The sequence below is a fragment of the Choloepus didactylus genome, chromosome 16, assembly GCF_015220235.1.
Source record: "Choloepus didactylus isolate mChoDid1 chromosome 16, mChoDid1.pri, whole genome shotgun sequence".
NCBI classification, from domain to species: domain Eukaryota; kingdom Metazoa; phylum Chordata; class Mammalia; order Pilosa; family Megalonychidae; genus Choloepus; species Choloepus didactylus.
The window spans coordinates 53816554-53831869 of NC_051322.1; the positions used below are offsets into that span (position 1 = coordinate 53816554).

General features: G+C 37.8%; 1 protein-coding gene across 2 annotated transcripts in view; it reads right to left on the reverse strand.

Moving 5' to 3' along the window:
- TAF4B (TATA-box binding protein associated factor 4b) overlaps positions 1 to 15316 on the reverse strand; it is a 197223-nt gene that overhangs the window by 136755 nt on the left and 45152 nt on the right. The gene's annotated exons all lie outside the window — the stretch shown is intronic.

Sequence of the window (15316 nt, forward strand, 5' to 3'; positions counted from 1 at the left end):
TACCTCAATGCTCAGGAAGAATATTGCTGCCCTAGGCCTCAGAGAAGGTGGAGCACATTACCCGGGGATTGGACACAGCCTGGCCACCATCCTACCTTTCAGAGAGGGGAGAGCCTTTGCCCAGAGAGACAGAGTCTCAGTGGTACCCCAATGCTTGAGGAGGGTGAGGCCAAGAAGGTGGTCTCCCCAATGTGTGGATATGTTGAAGCACTTACCCCAATGTTTGGAGATAAAGCGGCTGCTGCAAAGGCCCTTGGAAAGGGTGGCATAGTTGTTCTCCCAAGCGGTTTTTTTTTTTTTTTTTTTTGAGGAAAAAAACGTAATTCTATAAATGACTCTCAGACTTTGAAATCCAATGAAGTTTGCCCTGTGGGTTTTAGGAATTGTTTTGATCCTGTGAACCTTGTTTTCCTTTCAGTTTCTCCCTATGGCAATGGAAACGTTTTGTCCTATGACTGTCCCTCCTTTATATATTGGAAGCAAATAACTTGTTCTATAGTTCACAGGTCCACAGCTAGAGGGGAATTTTGCCTTAGGACAGACCACGCCTGTAACTGATTTTTATAAGATCTTGTACTTACCTATTATTACTGAAATGGTTCCCCTTTTAAGTTTCTGTGACATTGTGATAGGATGAATGTCTTTTGTATATGGAAAGAGAGTGTCCTTTTTGGGGTCCAGGGGGTAGAATGTGCTGGTTGGGCTACAATACGTCCCTCAAGAAAAAGCCATGAACTTTTAATCCAATCTTGTGGGATATCTGATTAAGTTGTTTCCATGGAGATGTGACCCACCCAACTGTAGGTGATAACTCTGATTGAACTATTTCCATGGAGGTGTGGCCCCACCCATTCAGCATGGGTCTTCATTTAATCACTGGAGTCCTATAAAAGAGCTTAGAACAGGAGGAGCTCAGAGCAGCTGAGAGTGACATTTTGGAGACGGCCGCTGAAAGCAGACTTTTGCTGTCACTTTGGAGATGCTAGCCCAATGTTTGCTTCAGAGAAGCTAAGAGAGGACAAAATGCCCCAAGAGCAACATTTTGAAGAATGCACAGGAGCTGAGAGAGGAGTTGGAACATGACCAGGGATCAGCAGATGCCAGCCATGTGCCGTCCCAGCTAACAGGTTTTCCAGATGCTATTGGCCTTCCTTTGGTGAAGAAATACTCATGTTGATGCCTTATTTTGGACATTTTCATGGCCTTCAGACTGTAAGTTTGTAACCAAATAAACCCCCTTTATAAAAGCCAATCCACTTCTGGTATTTTGCATAACGGCAACATTAGCAAACCAGAACAGACACATATAGAATATTGCACTCCAAAACAGCAGGGGATATACATTCTTTTCAAGTGCTCATGGAACATTCTCCAGATTAAACCACAGGCTGGGCACAAAAATGTCTTAATAAATTTAAGAAAATGAAATGATATAAAACACTTTCTCTGAACTTAATAGAATGAAGCTAGAAATCAACAGGCAGAGAACTGGAAAAGTCACAAATATATGGAGGTTAAACAGCAGCTCTTAACCAATGAGTGTGTCAAAGACGAAGCAATTAGTGGATCAAAGAAGAAATTGCAAAGAAATCAGTAAATATCTCAAGACAAACGAAACCAGGAACTCAACATATCAAAACTTCTCGAATGCACCAAAGGCAGTGCTGGGAGGGAAACTGAGAGCTCTAAATGCCCACATTAAAAAGGAAGAAAGAGCTAAAATCAAAGACCTAACTGCACATCTGGAGGAACTAGAAAAAGAACAACAAACTAATTCCAAGGCAAATAGAAGGAAAGAAATAACAAAGATGAGAGTGGAAATAAATGAAATTGAGAATTAAAAAACAAAACAAAACAAAAAACCAGAATCAATAAAACCAAAAGTTAGTTCTGCCAAGTACACACAACTGGAACAGAATAATCTCTTCAAATACTGGTGCTGGGAGAACTGGATAGCCCTATCTGAAAGAATGAAAGTGGACCCCTATCTCCCTATACAAAAATTAACTCAAAATGGATCAAAGATCTAAATATAAGAGAGAGTTCCATAAAACTCCTAGAAGAAAATGTACAAAAACATCTTCAAGATCTAGTGATAAGTGACAATTTCTTAGACCTTACCCCCAAAGCACAAGAAATGAAAGAAAAAATAGACAAATGGGACCTCCTCAAAACTGATACATTTGCGCTTCAAAGGACTTTGTCAAAAGGGGAAAATGTGGTCAACTCAATGGGAGAAAATATTTGAAAAACACATAACTAGTAAAAAGAATTTATAATGAAATCCTACAACTCAACAATAAAAAGACAAACAACCCAATTAAAAAATGGGCAAAGGGCTTGAATAGACATTTTTCCAAAGAGGAAATACAAAAGGCTAAAAAGCACATGAAAAGATGCTCAACATCACTAGCTGTGCCAGTTTGAATGTATTGTGTCCCCCAAACGCCATTATCTTTGATGTAGTCTTGTGGGGCAGATGTTTTGGTGCTGATTAGATTTGCTTGGAATGTGCCCCACCCAGCTGTGGGTGATGACTCTGATGAGATTCCTATGGAGGCATGGCCCCACCCATTCAGGGTGGGTCTTGATCAGTGGAGCCATATAAATGAGCTGACTCAAAGAGAAGGAACTCAGTGCAGCTGTGAGTGACATTTTGAAGAGGAGCAAGCTTGCTAGAGAGGAACATCCTGGGAGAAAGCCATTTTGAAACCAGAACTTTGGAGCAGAGGCCAGCCACGTGCCTTCCCAGCTAACAGAGGTTTTCCGGATGCCATTGGCCATCCTCCAGTGAAGGTACCCGATTGCTGATGTGCTACCTTGGACACTTTATGGCCTTAAGACTGTAACTGTGTAGCCAAATAAACCAACTTTTTATAAAAGCCAATCCATCTCTGGTGTTTTGCATTCCGCAGCATTAGCAAACTAGAACACTAGCCAACAGGGAAATGCAAGTCAAAACCACAATGAGGTATCATTTGACACTTACTAGAATGGCCAGTATTAAACAAATCAGAAACTACAAGTGTTGGAGAGGATGTGGAGAAATAGAAACACTTATTCACTGCTGGTGGGAATGTAAACTGGAACAGCTGTTGTGAAAGATGGTTTGGTGGTTCCTCAGAAAGCTAAGTACAGAGCTGCCTTAGGATCAGGCAACCCCACTAGTTGGTATTACACAGAAGAACTGAAATCAGGGATGCAAACACATTTGCACACCAATGTTTATTACAGCATTATTCACAATTGCCAAACATGGATACAACCCAAGTGTCCATCAACCAATGAATGGATAAGCAAAATGTGGTATAAACATACAATGGAATATTATTCAGCAATAAAAAGGAATGAGGTCCTGAAGCCTGTGACAACATAGATGATCTTGAGGACATTATGTTAAGTGAAATAAGCCAGACACAAAAGGACAAATACTGTATGTTCTTACTAATATGACCTAATTATAAAACGTAAACTCACAGACAAAAAAACCTAGAATATAAGATACCAAGAGTTAGAATGAGGTTAGGGAACAAGTCATATTGCTTAATATGTACAGAATTTTTAACCAGGTTGAATTCAAATATTTGAAAATGGATAGAGATCCCAGAAGCACATTATTGTGGGTATAATTAACAGTGCTGAATCATGTATGATTGTGGCTGACAGGGGAAGGTTAGTCACAGATGTCACCAAAAGGAAAGCTAGATGTTAAAACATAGTACTGTATAACACAGAGAATCTTGTGGTGAATGATGACTGTGATTAACAGTACACATTTTAAAAAGTTTCTTCATGAACTAGGACAAATGTATGACACTATTACAAGGACTTAATAATAGAATGGTATATGAGAAAAAATGCACATATTACAAACTATAGACTTCAGTCAACCATAATATCTTAATATTCTTTCAGTAGTAACAAAGGTACCACACCAATGATAAGGATCAATAATAGTGGGGGACAGGGAATGGGATGTTTTGGGTTTTCCTTTTTTTTTTTGCAGTAATGAAAATGTTCTAAAACTGACTGTGGTGATGGATGCAGAGCTATGTGATGACACTGTGAGCCACTGACTGTATACTCTGGATAGATTGTATGGTATATGAATATATCTCAGTAAAACTGCATTTTTAAAAAGCAGTACATTAAGGGTGAGGGGAAAAAGCTCATAATCAAAGATATATAAGAGATAGAAGTCCAGTGGAAGAAAGTAAAGTAGAAGAAACAGCAATTGAAAGTGAAAAGAAAGAAGAATGGTCTGACAACTGGAACAATATATTGAAACCTCAACATTACAAGATATTTCTATGCAATAGGCAAAAGAAAAAGGTAACATTAGTATTTCAAACTACCAAATGAAACAAGCAATATGCTAGGAAACGATATGAATATGGTCAGACTCCACCTTATCAAATGTCACAGAGGTGGATGCTGAGAATAATTCTAAGAATCAATTTGCCACCTACGAAAATAAGTAGTATGTCCAGATTTAAACATCTAGAGTTTAAGAATGGTACAAACCATACCCCTTCAAGACAGATCAGAACCTGAGTAAAAAAATATTTTTAAAAGCCTTGGTAAAACGTATTTTAAAAAGGCTGAGTACACATCAATGAAAAGTCAGTTCACTCCAAAACAGAATCTTAACTAGTTATTTAATGTCTTTGGAACTCAGCTGCCTCCTCTGACAAATGAATAACTAAGACTAGCTGCTTTCTAAAGTCCCTCCCAACCACTTAAAAGAATGAGGCAGTTCTCTTTGGACTGATAGAGAACAATCTTCAAGGTATAGTGTAAAATTAAAAAAAAATTTAAAAAAAAGAAAGAAAAAAAACAATGTGCAGAATACTGTACCTTGAATAATGTATGCCTGCATAGGCATAACGTTGCTGGAAATATACATGAGAAATTCTCCTCTAGAGAAGGAAACAGCGAAGCAGGAATAGGAAGAAGGCTTACTTTATACCACATTATACCTCTTACTACCTTTTGAATGCTGGACTACCAAATCAACATATTAATGATACTAAAAACAAGAACGAAAACAAAAAACAAGCGCCCATAATAAGCAAATATTTAAAGAAAAAAAAACCTGGAGATAAGATAAAAATAAGATTAAGTTAGACATATAACCTCAACCTTCCCTTAAAAAACATAATTGAACTTAAATCCTTCCGAGTGCCCCATACCAGCTAAGTTCCGAAACCCAGAGGTAATAGCCTCTTCAAGAACATCAACTCGATATGTCCCCTTCGCTTATAAGGTTGACACCCCTTTTCAACATGAACAGGTTAGGGCGGTCACCGCCTTGACATCCCTGATGATCAGAAAACTGATTAAACTAGAGGAAGGAGTAGCAACAGATGGAATTTAACAAAGGATTATGAATTTGGAATCTTCATAGAATTTTCTTGTCCTTAGTTGCTAGGATATTAGAATAGTTAGAAGGAAAAAAAATCAAATGATGGAACTGTAACCCGTAACATCCCTTGAAATTTGTTATATATACTTACTTGTTAAACAGTAATTTAATAGCTATACGTTTTTGTATATGTTAGATTTCACAATAAGGAAATGACTGAAATTATGGTTCTATAACTTACAATAACTTTGGAAATTTCCTATATATCTACTAGTTAAATCATGTTTTGGAAGTCAGTATCTTTTTGTATATATGTTATGTTTCATAATAAGGAAATAACTGAAACTATGGCATTGTAATCTTTAATGTTCTTTGAAATTTGCTAACTAGTTAAATGGCACTTGGAAAGCTATTGCTTTTATGTAGAGATGTTATATTCTACAATAAAAAATATGGTTTAAAAAATTGGAATTATTAAAGGTATACAACACAGACCTTTACAAATATACACAACACTGATTGTTTACAATCTCAGATGTATGTCAGGTACAGAGGCCCCTGTAAGCTGCACCTTGATATAGGAGTGCTCCTACGTCGTTCTTGATGAGATACACAGGTTGGAGGGATAGTGCCAGGCCTACTTACTACAGTACTAGAACCGAATAGAATCCAAAGAGGAGAAGAGTTCATGTTTTTTAGAATCCCCTTGTAGCCTTCTCTGCAAATAAGCAGGGAACTACCTAAAATTTGTTCTTACCTGACTTTCCTCCTCCTATCTGGCCCCAAGCTGAACAGAGCTCCCTCCAGTACAGATGCCAATTGCCATAGTTACAGATCGGGAATGTGCCAGTTTGGATGTATTATGTCCCCCAAAACGCCATGTTCTTTGATTCAACCTTGTGGGGGCAGTTGTATTAGTGTTGATTAGGTCAGAACCTTTGGATTAGGTTGTTTCCATGGATATGTGACCCACCCAACTGTAGGTGATAACTCTGATAATATCCATGGAGGCGTGGGCCTTGATTAGTTTACTAGAGACCTATATAAGAGGTCAGAAGAAGGAGCTTGCTGCTGCAACTTACAGAGACATTTTGAAGACGGCCACTGAAAGCAGAGTTTTGCTGATGCTTTGGAGGTACTAGCCCAGAGTTTGCCCCAAGAAGCTGACAGAGACATTTTGGAGAATACCATTTCGAAATGCAACCCGGAAGCAAGCAGACGCCAGTTATGTGCCTTCCCAGCTAACAAGGTTTTCCGGAAGCCTATGGCCTTTCTCCAGTGAGGGTACCCTACTGCTGATGCCTTACTTTGGACACTTCATGGCTTAAGACCGTACCTGTGTAACCAAATAAACCCCCTTTATAAAATCCAATTCATCTCTAGAGTTTTGCAAATTGCAGCATTAGCAAATCGAAACAGCAAAAGTAAAGTTTTCACCCATTTATAATTAATGCCTTGCTTTCCAGCATCTGAAACTGATCTAATTCTTTAGCTCTTGATAAAGTTAACTACTACTTGTGCCACCTTCTTAAATCTCTTCCACCCTCTTAAGATTTATAATAGCACCAGACTAATTCTTCTAAATAAAGGGGAAATCATATTACTTTCCTGCTCAAAAGCATTTCATGGTCCCATGAGCTCACCCTGATATTCAAGGCTTCCCAGATAGTGACCTTAACTTGCACTCTTCCCTCCCATTAGTCACTATCAAACAGCCTGTACTGATTCTGGCCTATTCTGGCCTTTGCTCAGGCTATTTGTTTGCTTCCTGTTCTGCTCTTCAAGTCTCCTTGGCTTTCTGATCTCCCAGCTGTCAAAATCTTACCTGTATCTCAGGCCCACTTCGAATGCCTCCTGAGACATGCTTTAATCTATTATACTTTGAAAGTGTTTAAACAATTGCTACAACTTTTGGACTTCTGAGACCATGTTTTTTCTCTGTTATGGCAGGTCTTACCCTGCTTTCTATTCTAATAATAAATGTACTTCCATAAACTCCAGGATTAATTTTATTGATCATTTTAATTGTCTTTTATCATCCAGTGTTGCTAGCAGAGAAGTGTGTAAATGGCATTTAAATATTTGAAGAATTACTATGTTCTCAATGTGCTGTTTATTTCAATGTGCTAGAAAGCAGTAGACAAGTCAGTAAAAAAATGAGGGCTCTGAGTCAAACTATGTATCTTGGAATTTTGACTCTGTCACATATTACCCATGTTAAATAAAATTAATTAATTAACCTCTCTGGACATGCATCTTCAGTAAAATGGAGACAGTAACAGCCCCTAAACCTTATACTGAGGCTTGAAGGAACTAATTCATATCACGGAAAGAGGGCTAATTCCTTAATATACAAAGAGATCCTATATGTAAATAAGGAAAATACCAATGAGCCAATAGAAAAATGGACAAAATTTATCAGTCTTCAGCTAACATAAAATAAAAACACTCAAATATAACATAAAATAAGAATGACTCACAAAAGAAATATGATTTTTCACCTATTATACTAGCAAAAAAAAAAATTGTAAAGTTAGCCAGAATATGTAGAAATATGCTACACTGAACTTTAAGTAACTTTGTTACTACTACCTCCATGCAGGTCTGTTTGGCATTATCTGACAATTTAAAATGAATAAACCACTCTTTCTAGAAATTGTGTAAAATCATAGTCATTGAAGCTTTGTTTTGTTAGAATAAAATAATGGAAACTAACCTACATGTTCATTATTATGAAACTTTGTTTTAAAAAAAGACGAAAACACAATGAATATGTGCTGGAACAAAGCTCCAAAATTTGTTTCTACTAAGTGATAAAAAAACATATTGTATACCACCACCTGTGTTAAAAAGACCATTTCTGGAATGATACACAAGAAACTGTTAACAGTGGTTGCCTCTCAGCAAGGAAACTGTAGTAGAAAAAAGAAGCAGTGAGGGACAACCTTCTTTTTCCCAACTGTATTCACTTTTGTATCTTGAATTTTGTGCAAAATTTATGTATTACCTGGTCAAATAAATAAACAGCTTATTTTAAAAATATAAACACAATACAATTTTATTTTAAGAAGATCAAGCGCTTCTCTAAGATTACTAACACATGGTAACGTAAGTTTGCCTTCAAAATTCTTTTTATACCACTCTCTGGCATGTCCTCTCTACCAAAGCTATTCTGTAAATGCATATGATTCTGTTTATTCCTCCTTCTATGCCTTTTTTGAAGTATTCTTCTCCACTGGAAATTCTCTTCCTCTTTCATTTTATTAACTCAAATGTAGCTTAGCATGCTGAAGTATTTCTCAGACCCCAGTGCTTTTCAGACCCACCTAGGAAGTATACTGAAAATGCAGGTCACAGTCAAACACACGACCACACAGCACATATGATTCTCATTCAGTGGTCTATGGCCGGGAGTTGACACCTGGACTTTTTAAATCAGTGCACTTAAGTTAGGTAACTGTGATACAAATAGTCCATGGAACACTTTTGGAAAACCACTAAGCTATAAAAGTTAAGGGATTTGATTCTAGATTTAAAGACACTAAGGTTTCAGTCCCTATTCATACAATTAATAGTATGACCTCAAACAAGTTTCTTCACCTCTCCATTCATCAATGACCTTATATGTAAAATGGGGTGAAAACTGTACCTATTATGAGATTCTAAATGAAAACTGTACTGGAAATGAAGTGAGGAATTTAAGATATTTCTTTACTCATTAAAAATAAATTCATTACATGTTAACATAAATAACATCTTATAAAAACAAACAATAACAAAACTAAAAAACAATTACTAAGAAAAGTGGTATTGTTTCATATTTTTGCAAATCTCTTTTAAGTTCCATTGATCTACTTGCACTTTGAATACAACTTTTATCCACACATTGATCACTTGGAAAATATTGGCTTGCCGAATTATACAGATCATTATACTTAACATAAAAATCACATTTTTAAATATCTCCACCAATCTCATTAGAAAATCTTAAGTACTAGGAAGCCTATCAAGCTCATGGTAGGGAATTAAATTTTCCAAATTTTAAGTTTTGCTTGAAAATTCAAACTTTATCATTGGCAAAAAACACTGCTGTCAATTGTTTTCTCTGAAGTGACACGCACATTTCATTCATTTTCATGAAAAAGTCTGACAAATTCCCAAATCTAAATAACCTTCTTTGAAGATTTCAATAGTTCTTTCAAGTAAAAAAAAGTAGTTCAGCTCACAATTCAAGCCCAAGCCAAGTTCTTGTCCTTGAGACAACCATCATCATACTTTGGCATGCAAACTTCCCATTCTGTCAAGCAGAATATTAAAAAGGTATTCCTCAAGGGTCAAGATTTAGTAAAACAACAACTTGTACTGCTCAATTAAACATATTCTAAAGAAGAACTAGCATTTTTTTTCTTTTCCTTTTATTTACCATGAGGGTAAAGAATAAATGATTTGATTTGTACTGAGGTGCCATCAGTTTTACCCACCTCAGGTTTTGCACCATCAATACAAATAATAGTGAAAAGGGGAGGCAACATAATTATTATGAAAACAGTTTTGACCTTGCTGACACTCTGAAAGAGTCTTAGTTTCAAAACTATTTTCAGCAGACCACATTTTGAGACCAGCTGGTCTATACTTAGTTTCTAAATCTATAATGGAACATCAGAAATGCAATCAGGGTTTTTAAAATACTATCAGGCGGGCGGGGCAAGATGGCGGACTGGTGAGCTGTATGTTTTAGTTACTCCTCCAGGAAAGTAGGTAGAAAGCCAGGAACTGCGTGGACTGGACACCACAGAGCAATCTGACTTTGGGCATACTTCATACAACACTCATGAAAATGTGGAACTGCTGAGATCAGCGAAATCTGTAAGTTTTTGTGGCCAGGGGACCCGCGCCCCTCCATGCCAGGCTCAGTCCCGTGGGAGGAGGGGCTGTCAGCTCCGGGAAGGAGAAGGGAGAACTGCAGAGGCAGCCCTTATCGGAAACTCATTCTACTGATCCAAACTCCAACCATAGATAGACTGACACCAGACACCAGAGAATCTGAGAGCAGCCAGCCCAGCAGAGAGGAGACAGACATAGAAAAAAACAGCATGAAAAACTCCAAAATAAAAGCGGAGGATTTTTGGAGTTCTGGTGAACATAGAAAGGGGAAAGGCAGAGCTCAGGCCCTGAGGCTCATATGCAAATCCCGAAGAAAAGCTGATCTCTCTGCCCTGTGGACTTTTCCTTAATGGCCCTAATTGCTTTGTCTCTTAGCATTTCAATAACCCATTAGATCTGCGAGGAGGGCCCTTTTTTTTTGTTTTCATTTTTTTAATCCTTTTTTTTTTTCTAAAACAATTACTCTAAGAAGCCCAATACAGAAAGCTTCAAACACTTGCAATTTGGCCAGGTCAAGACAAGAGCAGAACTAACAGAGCTCTGAGACAAAAGGCAATAATCCAGTGGCTGAGAAAATTCACTAAACACCACAACTTCCCAAGAAAAGGGGGGTGTCCGCTCACAGCCATCATCCTGGTGGACAGGAAACACTCCTGCCCATCGCCAGCCCCATAGCCCAGAGCTGCCCCACACAACCCAGTGTGACGGAAGTGCTTCAAATAACAGGCACACTCCACAAAACTGGGCGTGGACATTAGCCTTCCCTGCAACCTCAGCTGATTGTCCCAGAGCTGGGAAGGTAGAGTAGTGTGAATTAACAAAGCCCCAATCAGCCATCATTTCAGCAGACTGGGAGCCTCCCTACACAGCCCAGCAGCCCAGAACCGCCCTGGGGGGACGGAACTCACCTGTGACATAGCACAGTCATCCCTCAACAGAGGACCAGGGGGTGCACGGCCTGGAATAGGGACCCACTTGCAAGTCTCAGGAGCCATACGCCAATACCAAGGACTTGCGGGTCAGTGGCAGAGACAAACTGTGGCAGGACTGAACTGAAGGATTAGATTAATGCAGCAGATTTAAAACTCTAGAATCACCAGGGAGATTTGATTGTTAGAGCCACCCCCCCTCCCTAACTGCCCAGAAACACGCCCCATATACAGGGCGAGCAACACCAACTACACACGCAAGCTTGGTACACCAATTGGACCCCACAAGACTCACTCCCCCACTCACCACGAAGGCAAAGCAGGGGAGAACTGGCTTGTGGAGAACAGGTGGCTCGTGGACGCCACCTGCTGGTTAGTTAGAGAAAGTGTACTCCATTAAGGTGTAGATCTGATAAGTCAGAGATAAGGACTTCAATTGGTCTACACATCCTAAAAGAACCCTATCAAGTTCAACAAATGCCAAGAGGCCAAAAACAACAGAAAATTATAAAGCATATGAAAAAACTAGACGATATGGATAACTCAAGCCCAAGCACCCAAATCAAAAGACCAGAAGAGACACAGCACCTAGAGCAGCTACTCGAAGAACTAAAGATGAACAATGAGACCATAGTACGGGATACAAAGGATATCAAGAAGACCCTAGAAGAGCATAAAGAAGACATTGCAAGACTAAATAAAAAAACAGACGATCTTATGGAAATTAAAGAAACTGCTGACCAAATTAAAAAGATTCTGGACACTCATAGTACAAGACTAGAGGAAGTAGAACAATGAATCAGTGACCTGGAAGATGACAGAATGGAAAATGAAAGCATAAAAGAAAGAATGGGGAAAAAAATTGAAAAAATCGAAACGGACCTCAGGGATATGATAGATAATATGAAACGTCCGAATATAAGACTCATTGGTGTTCCAGAAGGGGAAGAAAAGGGTAAAGGTCTAGGAAGAGTATTCAAAGAAATTGTTGGGGAAAACTTCCCAAATCTTCTAAACAACATAAATACACAAATCATAAATGCTCAGGGAACTCCAAATAGAATAAATCCAAATAAACCTACTCCAAGATATATTCTGATCACACTGTCACACACGGAAGAGAAGGAGCAAGTTCTGAAAGCAGCAAGAGAAAAGCAATTCACCACATACAAAGGAAACAGCATAAGACTAAGTAGTGACTACTCAGCAGCCACCATGGAGGCAAGAAGGCAGTGGCACGATATATTTAAAATTCTGAGTGAGAAAAATTTTCAAACAAGAATACTTTATCCAGCAAAGATCTCCTTCAAATTTGAGGGAGAGCTTAAATTTTTCACAGACAAAGAAATGCTGAGAGAATTTGCTAACAAGAGACCTGCCCTACTGGAGATACTCAAGGGAGCCCTACAGACAGAGAAACAAAGAAAGGACAGAGAGACTTGGAGAAAGGTTCAGTACAAAAGAGATTCGGTATGGGTACAATAAAGGATATTAATAGAGAGAGGGGAAAAATATATATGACAAACATAAACCAAAGGATAAGATGGCTGATTCAAGAAATGCCTTCACGGTTATAACATTGAATGTAAATGGATTAAACTCCCCAATTAAAAGATACAGATTCACAGAATGGATCAAAAAAAATGAACCATCAATATGTTGCATACAAGAGACTCATCTTAGACACAGGGACACAAAGAAACTGAAAGGATGCAAAAAAATATTTCATGCAAGCTACAGCCAAAAGAAAGCAGGTGTAGCAATATTAATCTCAGATAAAATAGACTTTAAATGCAGGGATGTTTTGACAGACAAAGAAGGCCACTACATACTAATAAAAGGGGCAATTCAACAAGAAGAAATAACGATCGTAAATGTCTATGCACCCAATCAAGGTGCCACGAAATACATGAGAGAAACGCTGGCAAAACTAAAGGAAGCAATTGATGTTTCCACAATAATTGTGGGAGACTTCAACACATCACTCTCTCCTATAGATAGATCAACCAGACAGAAGACCAATAAGGAAATTGAAAACCTAAACAATCTGATAAATGAATTAGATTTAACAGACATATACAGGACATTACATCCCAAATCACCAGGATACACATACTTTTCTAGTGCTCATGGAACTCTCTCCAGAATAGATCATATGCTGGGACATAAAACAAGCCATAATAAATTTAAAAAGATTGAAATTATTCAAAGCACATTCTCTGACCACAATGGAATACAATTAGAAGTCAATAACCATCAGAGACTTAGAAAATTCACAAATACCTGGAGGTTAAACAACACACTCCTAAACAATCAGTGGGTTAAAGAAGAAAGACCAAGAGAAATTGCTAAATATGTAGAGACAAATGAAAATGAGTATACAACATACCAAAACCTATGGGATGCAGCAAAAGCAGTGCTGAGGGGGAAATTTATAGCACTAAATGCATATATTAAAAAGGAAGAAAGAGCCAAAATCGAAGAACTAATGGATAAACTGAAGAAGCTAGAAAATGAACAGCAAACCAATCCTAAACCAAGTAGAAGAAAAGAAATAACAAGGATTAAAGCAGAAATAAATGACATAGAGAACAAAAAAACAATAGAGAGGATAAATATCACCAAAAGTTGGTTCTTTGAGAAGATCAACAAGATTGACAAGCCCCTAGCTAGACTGACAAAATCAAAAAGAGAGAAGACCCATATAAACAAAATAATGAATGAAAAAGGTGACATAACTGCAGATCCTGAAGAAATTAAAAAAATTATAAGAGGATACTATGAACAACTGTATGGCAACAAACTGGATAATGTAGAGGAAATGGACAATTTCCTGGAAACATATGAACAACCTAGACTGACCAGAGAAGAATAGAAGACCTCAATCAACCCATCACAAGCAAAGAGATCCAATCAGTCATCAAAAATCTTCCCACAAATAAATGCCCAGGGCCAGATGGCTTCACAGGGGAATTCTACCAAACTTTCCAGAAAGAACTGACACCAATCTTACTCAAACTCTTTCAAAACATTGAAGAAAATGGAACACTACCTAACTCATTTTATGAAGCTAACACCCATCTAATACCAAAACCAGGCAAAGATGCTACAAAAAAGGAAAACTACCGGCCAATCTCCCTAATGAATATAGATGCAAAAATCCTCAACAAAATACTTGCAAATCGAATCCAAAGACACATTAAAAAAATCATACACCATGACCAAGTGGGGTTCATTCCAGGCATGCAAGGATGGTTCAACATAAGAAAATCAATCAATGTATTAAGACACATTAAAAATTCAAAAGGGAAAAATCAAATGATCATCTCAATAGATGCTGAAAAAGCATTTGACAAAATCCAACATCCGTTTTTGATAAAAACACTTCAAAAGGTAGGAATTGAAGGAAACTTCCTCAATATGATAAAGAGCATATATGAAAAACCCACAGCCAGCATAGTACTCAATGGTGAGAGACTGAAAGCCTTCCCTCTAAGATAAGGAACAAGACAAGGATGCCTGCTGTCACCACTGTTATTCAACATTGTGCTGGAAGTGCTAGCCAGGGCAATCCGGCAAGACAAAGAAATCAAAGGCATCCAAATTGGAAAAGAAGAAGTAAAACTGTCATTGTTTGCAGATGATATGATCTTATATCTGGAAAACCCTGAGAAATCGACAATACAGCTACTAGAGCTAATAAATTTAGCAAAGTAGCGGGATACAAGATTAATGCACGTAAGTCAGTAATGTTTCTATATGCTAGAAATGAACAAACTGAAGAGACACTCAAGAAAAAGATACCATTTTCAATAGCAACTAAAAAAATCAAGTACCTAGGAATAAACTTAACCAAAGATGTAAAAGACCTATACAAAGAAAACTATATAACTCTACTAAAAGAAACAGAAGGGGACCTTAAAAGATGGAAAAACATTCCATGTTCATGGATAGGAAGGCTAAATGTCATTAAGATGTCAATTCTACCCAAACTCATCTACAGATTCAATGCAATCCCAATCAAAATTCCAACAGCCTACTTTGCAGACTTGGAAAAGCTAGTTAGCAAATTTATTTGGAAAGGGAAGATGCCTCGAATTGCTAAAGACACTCTAAAAAAGAAAAACGAAGTAGGAGG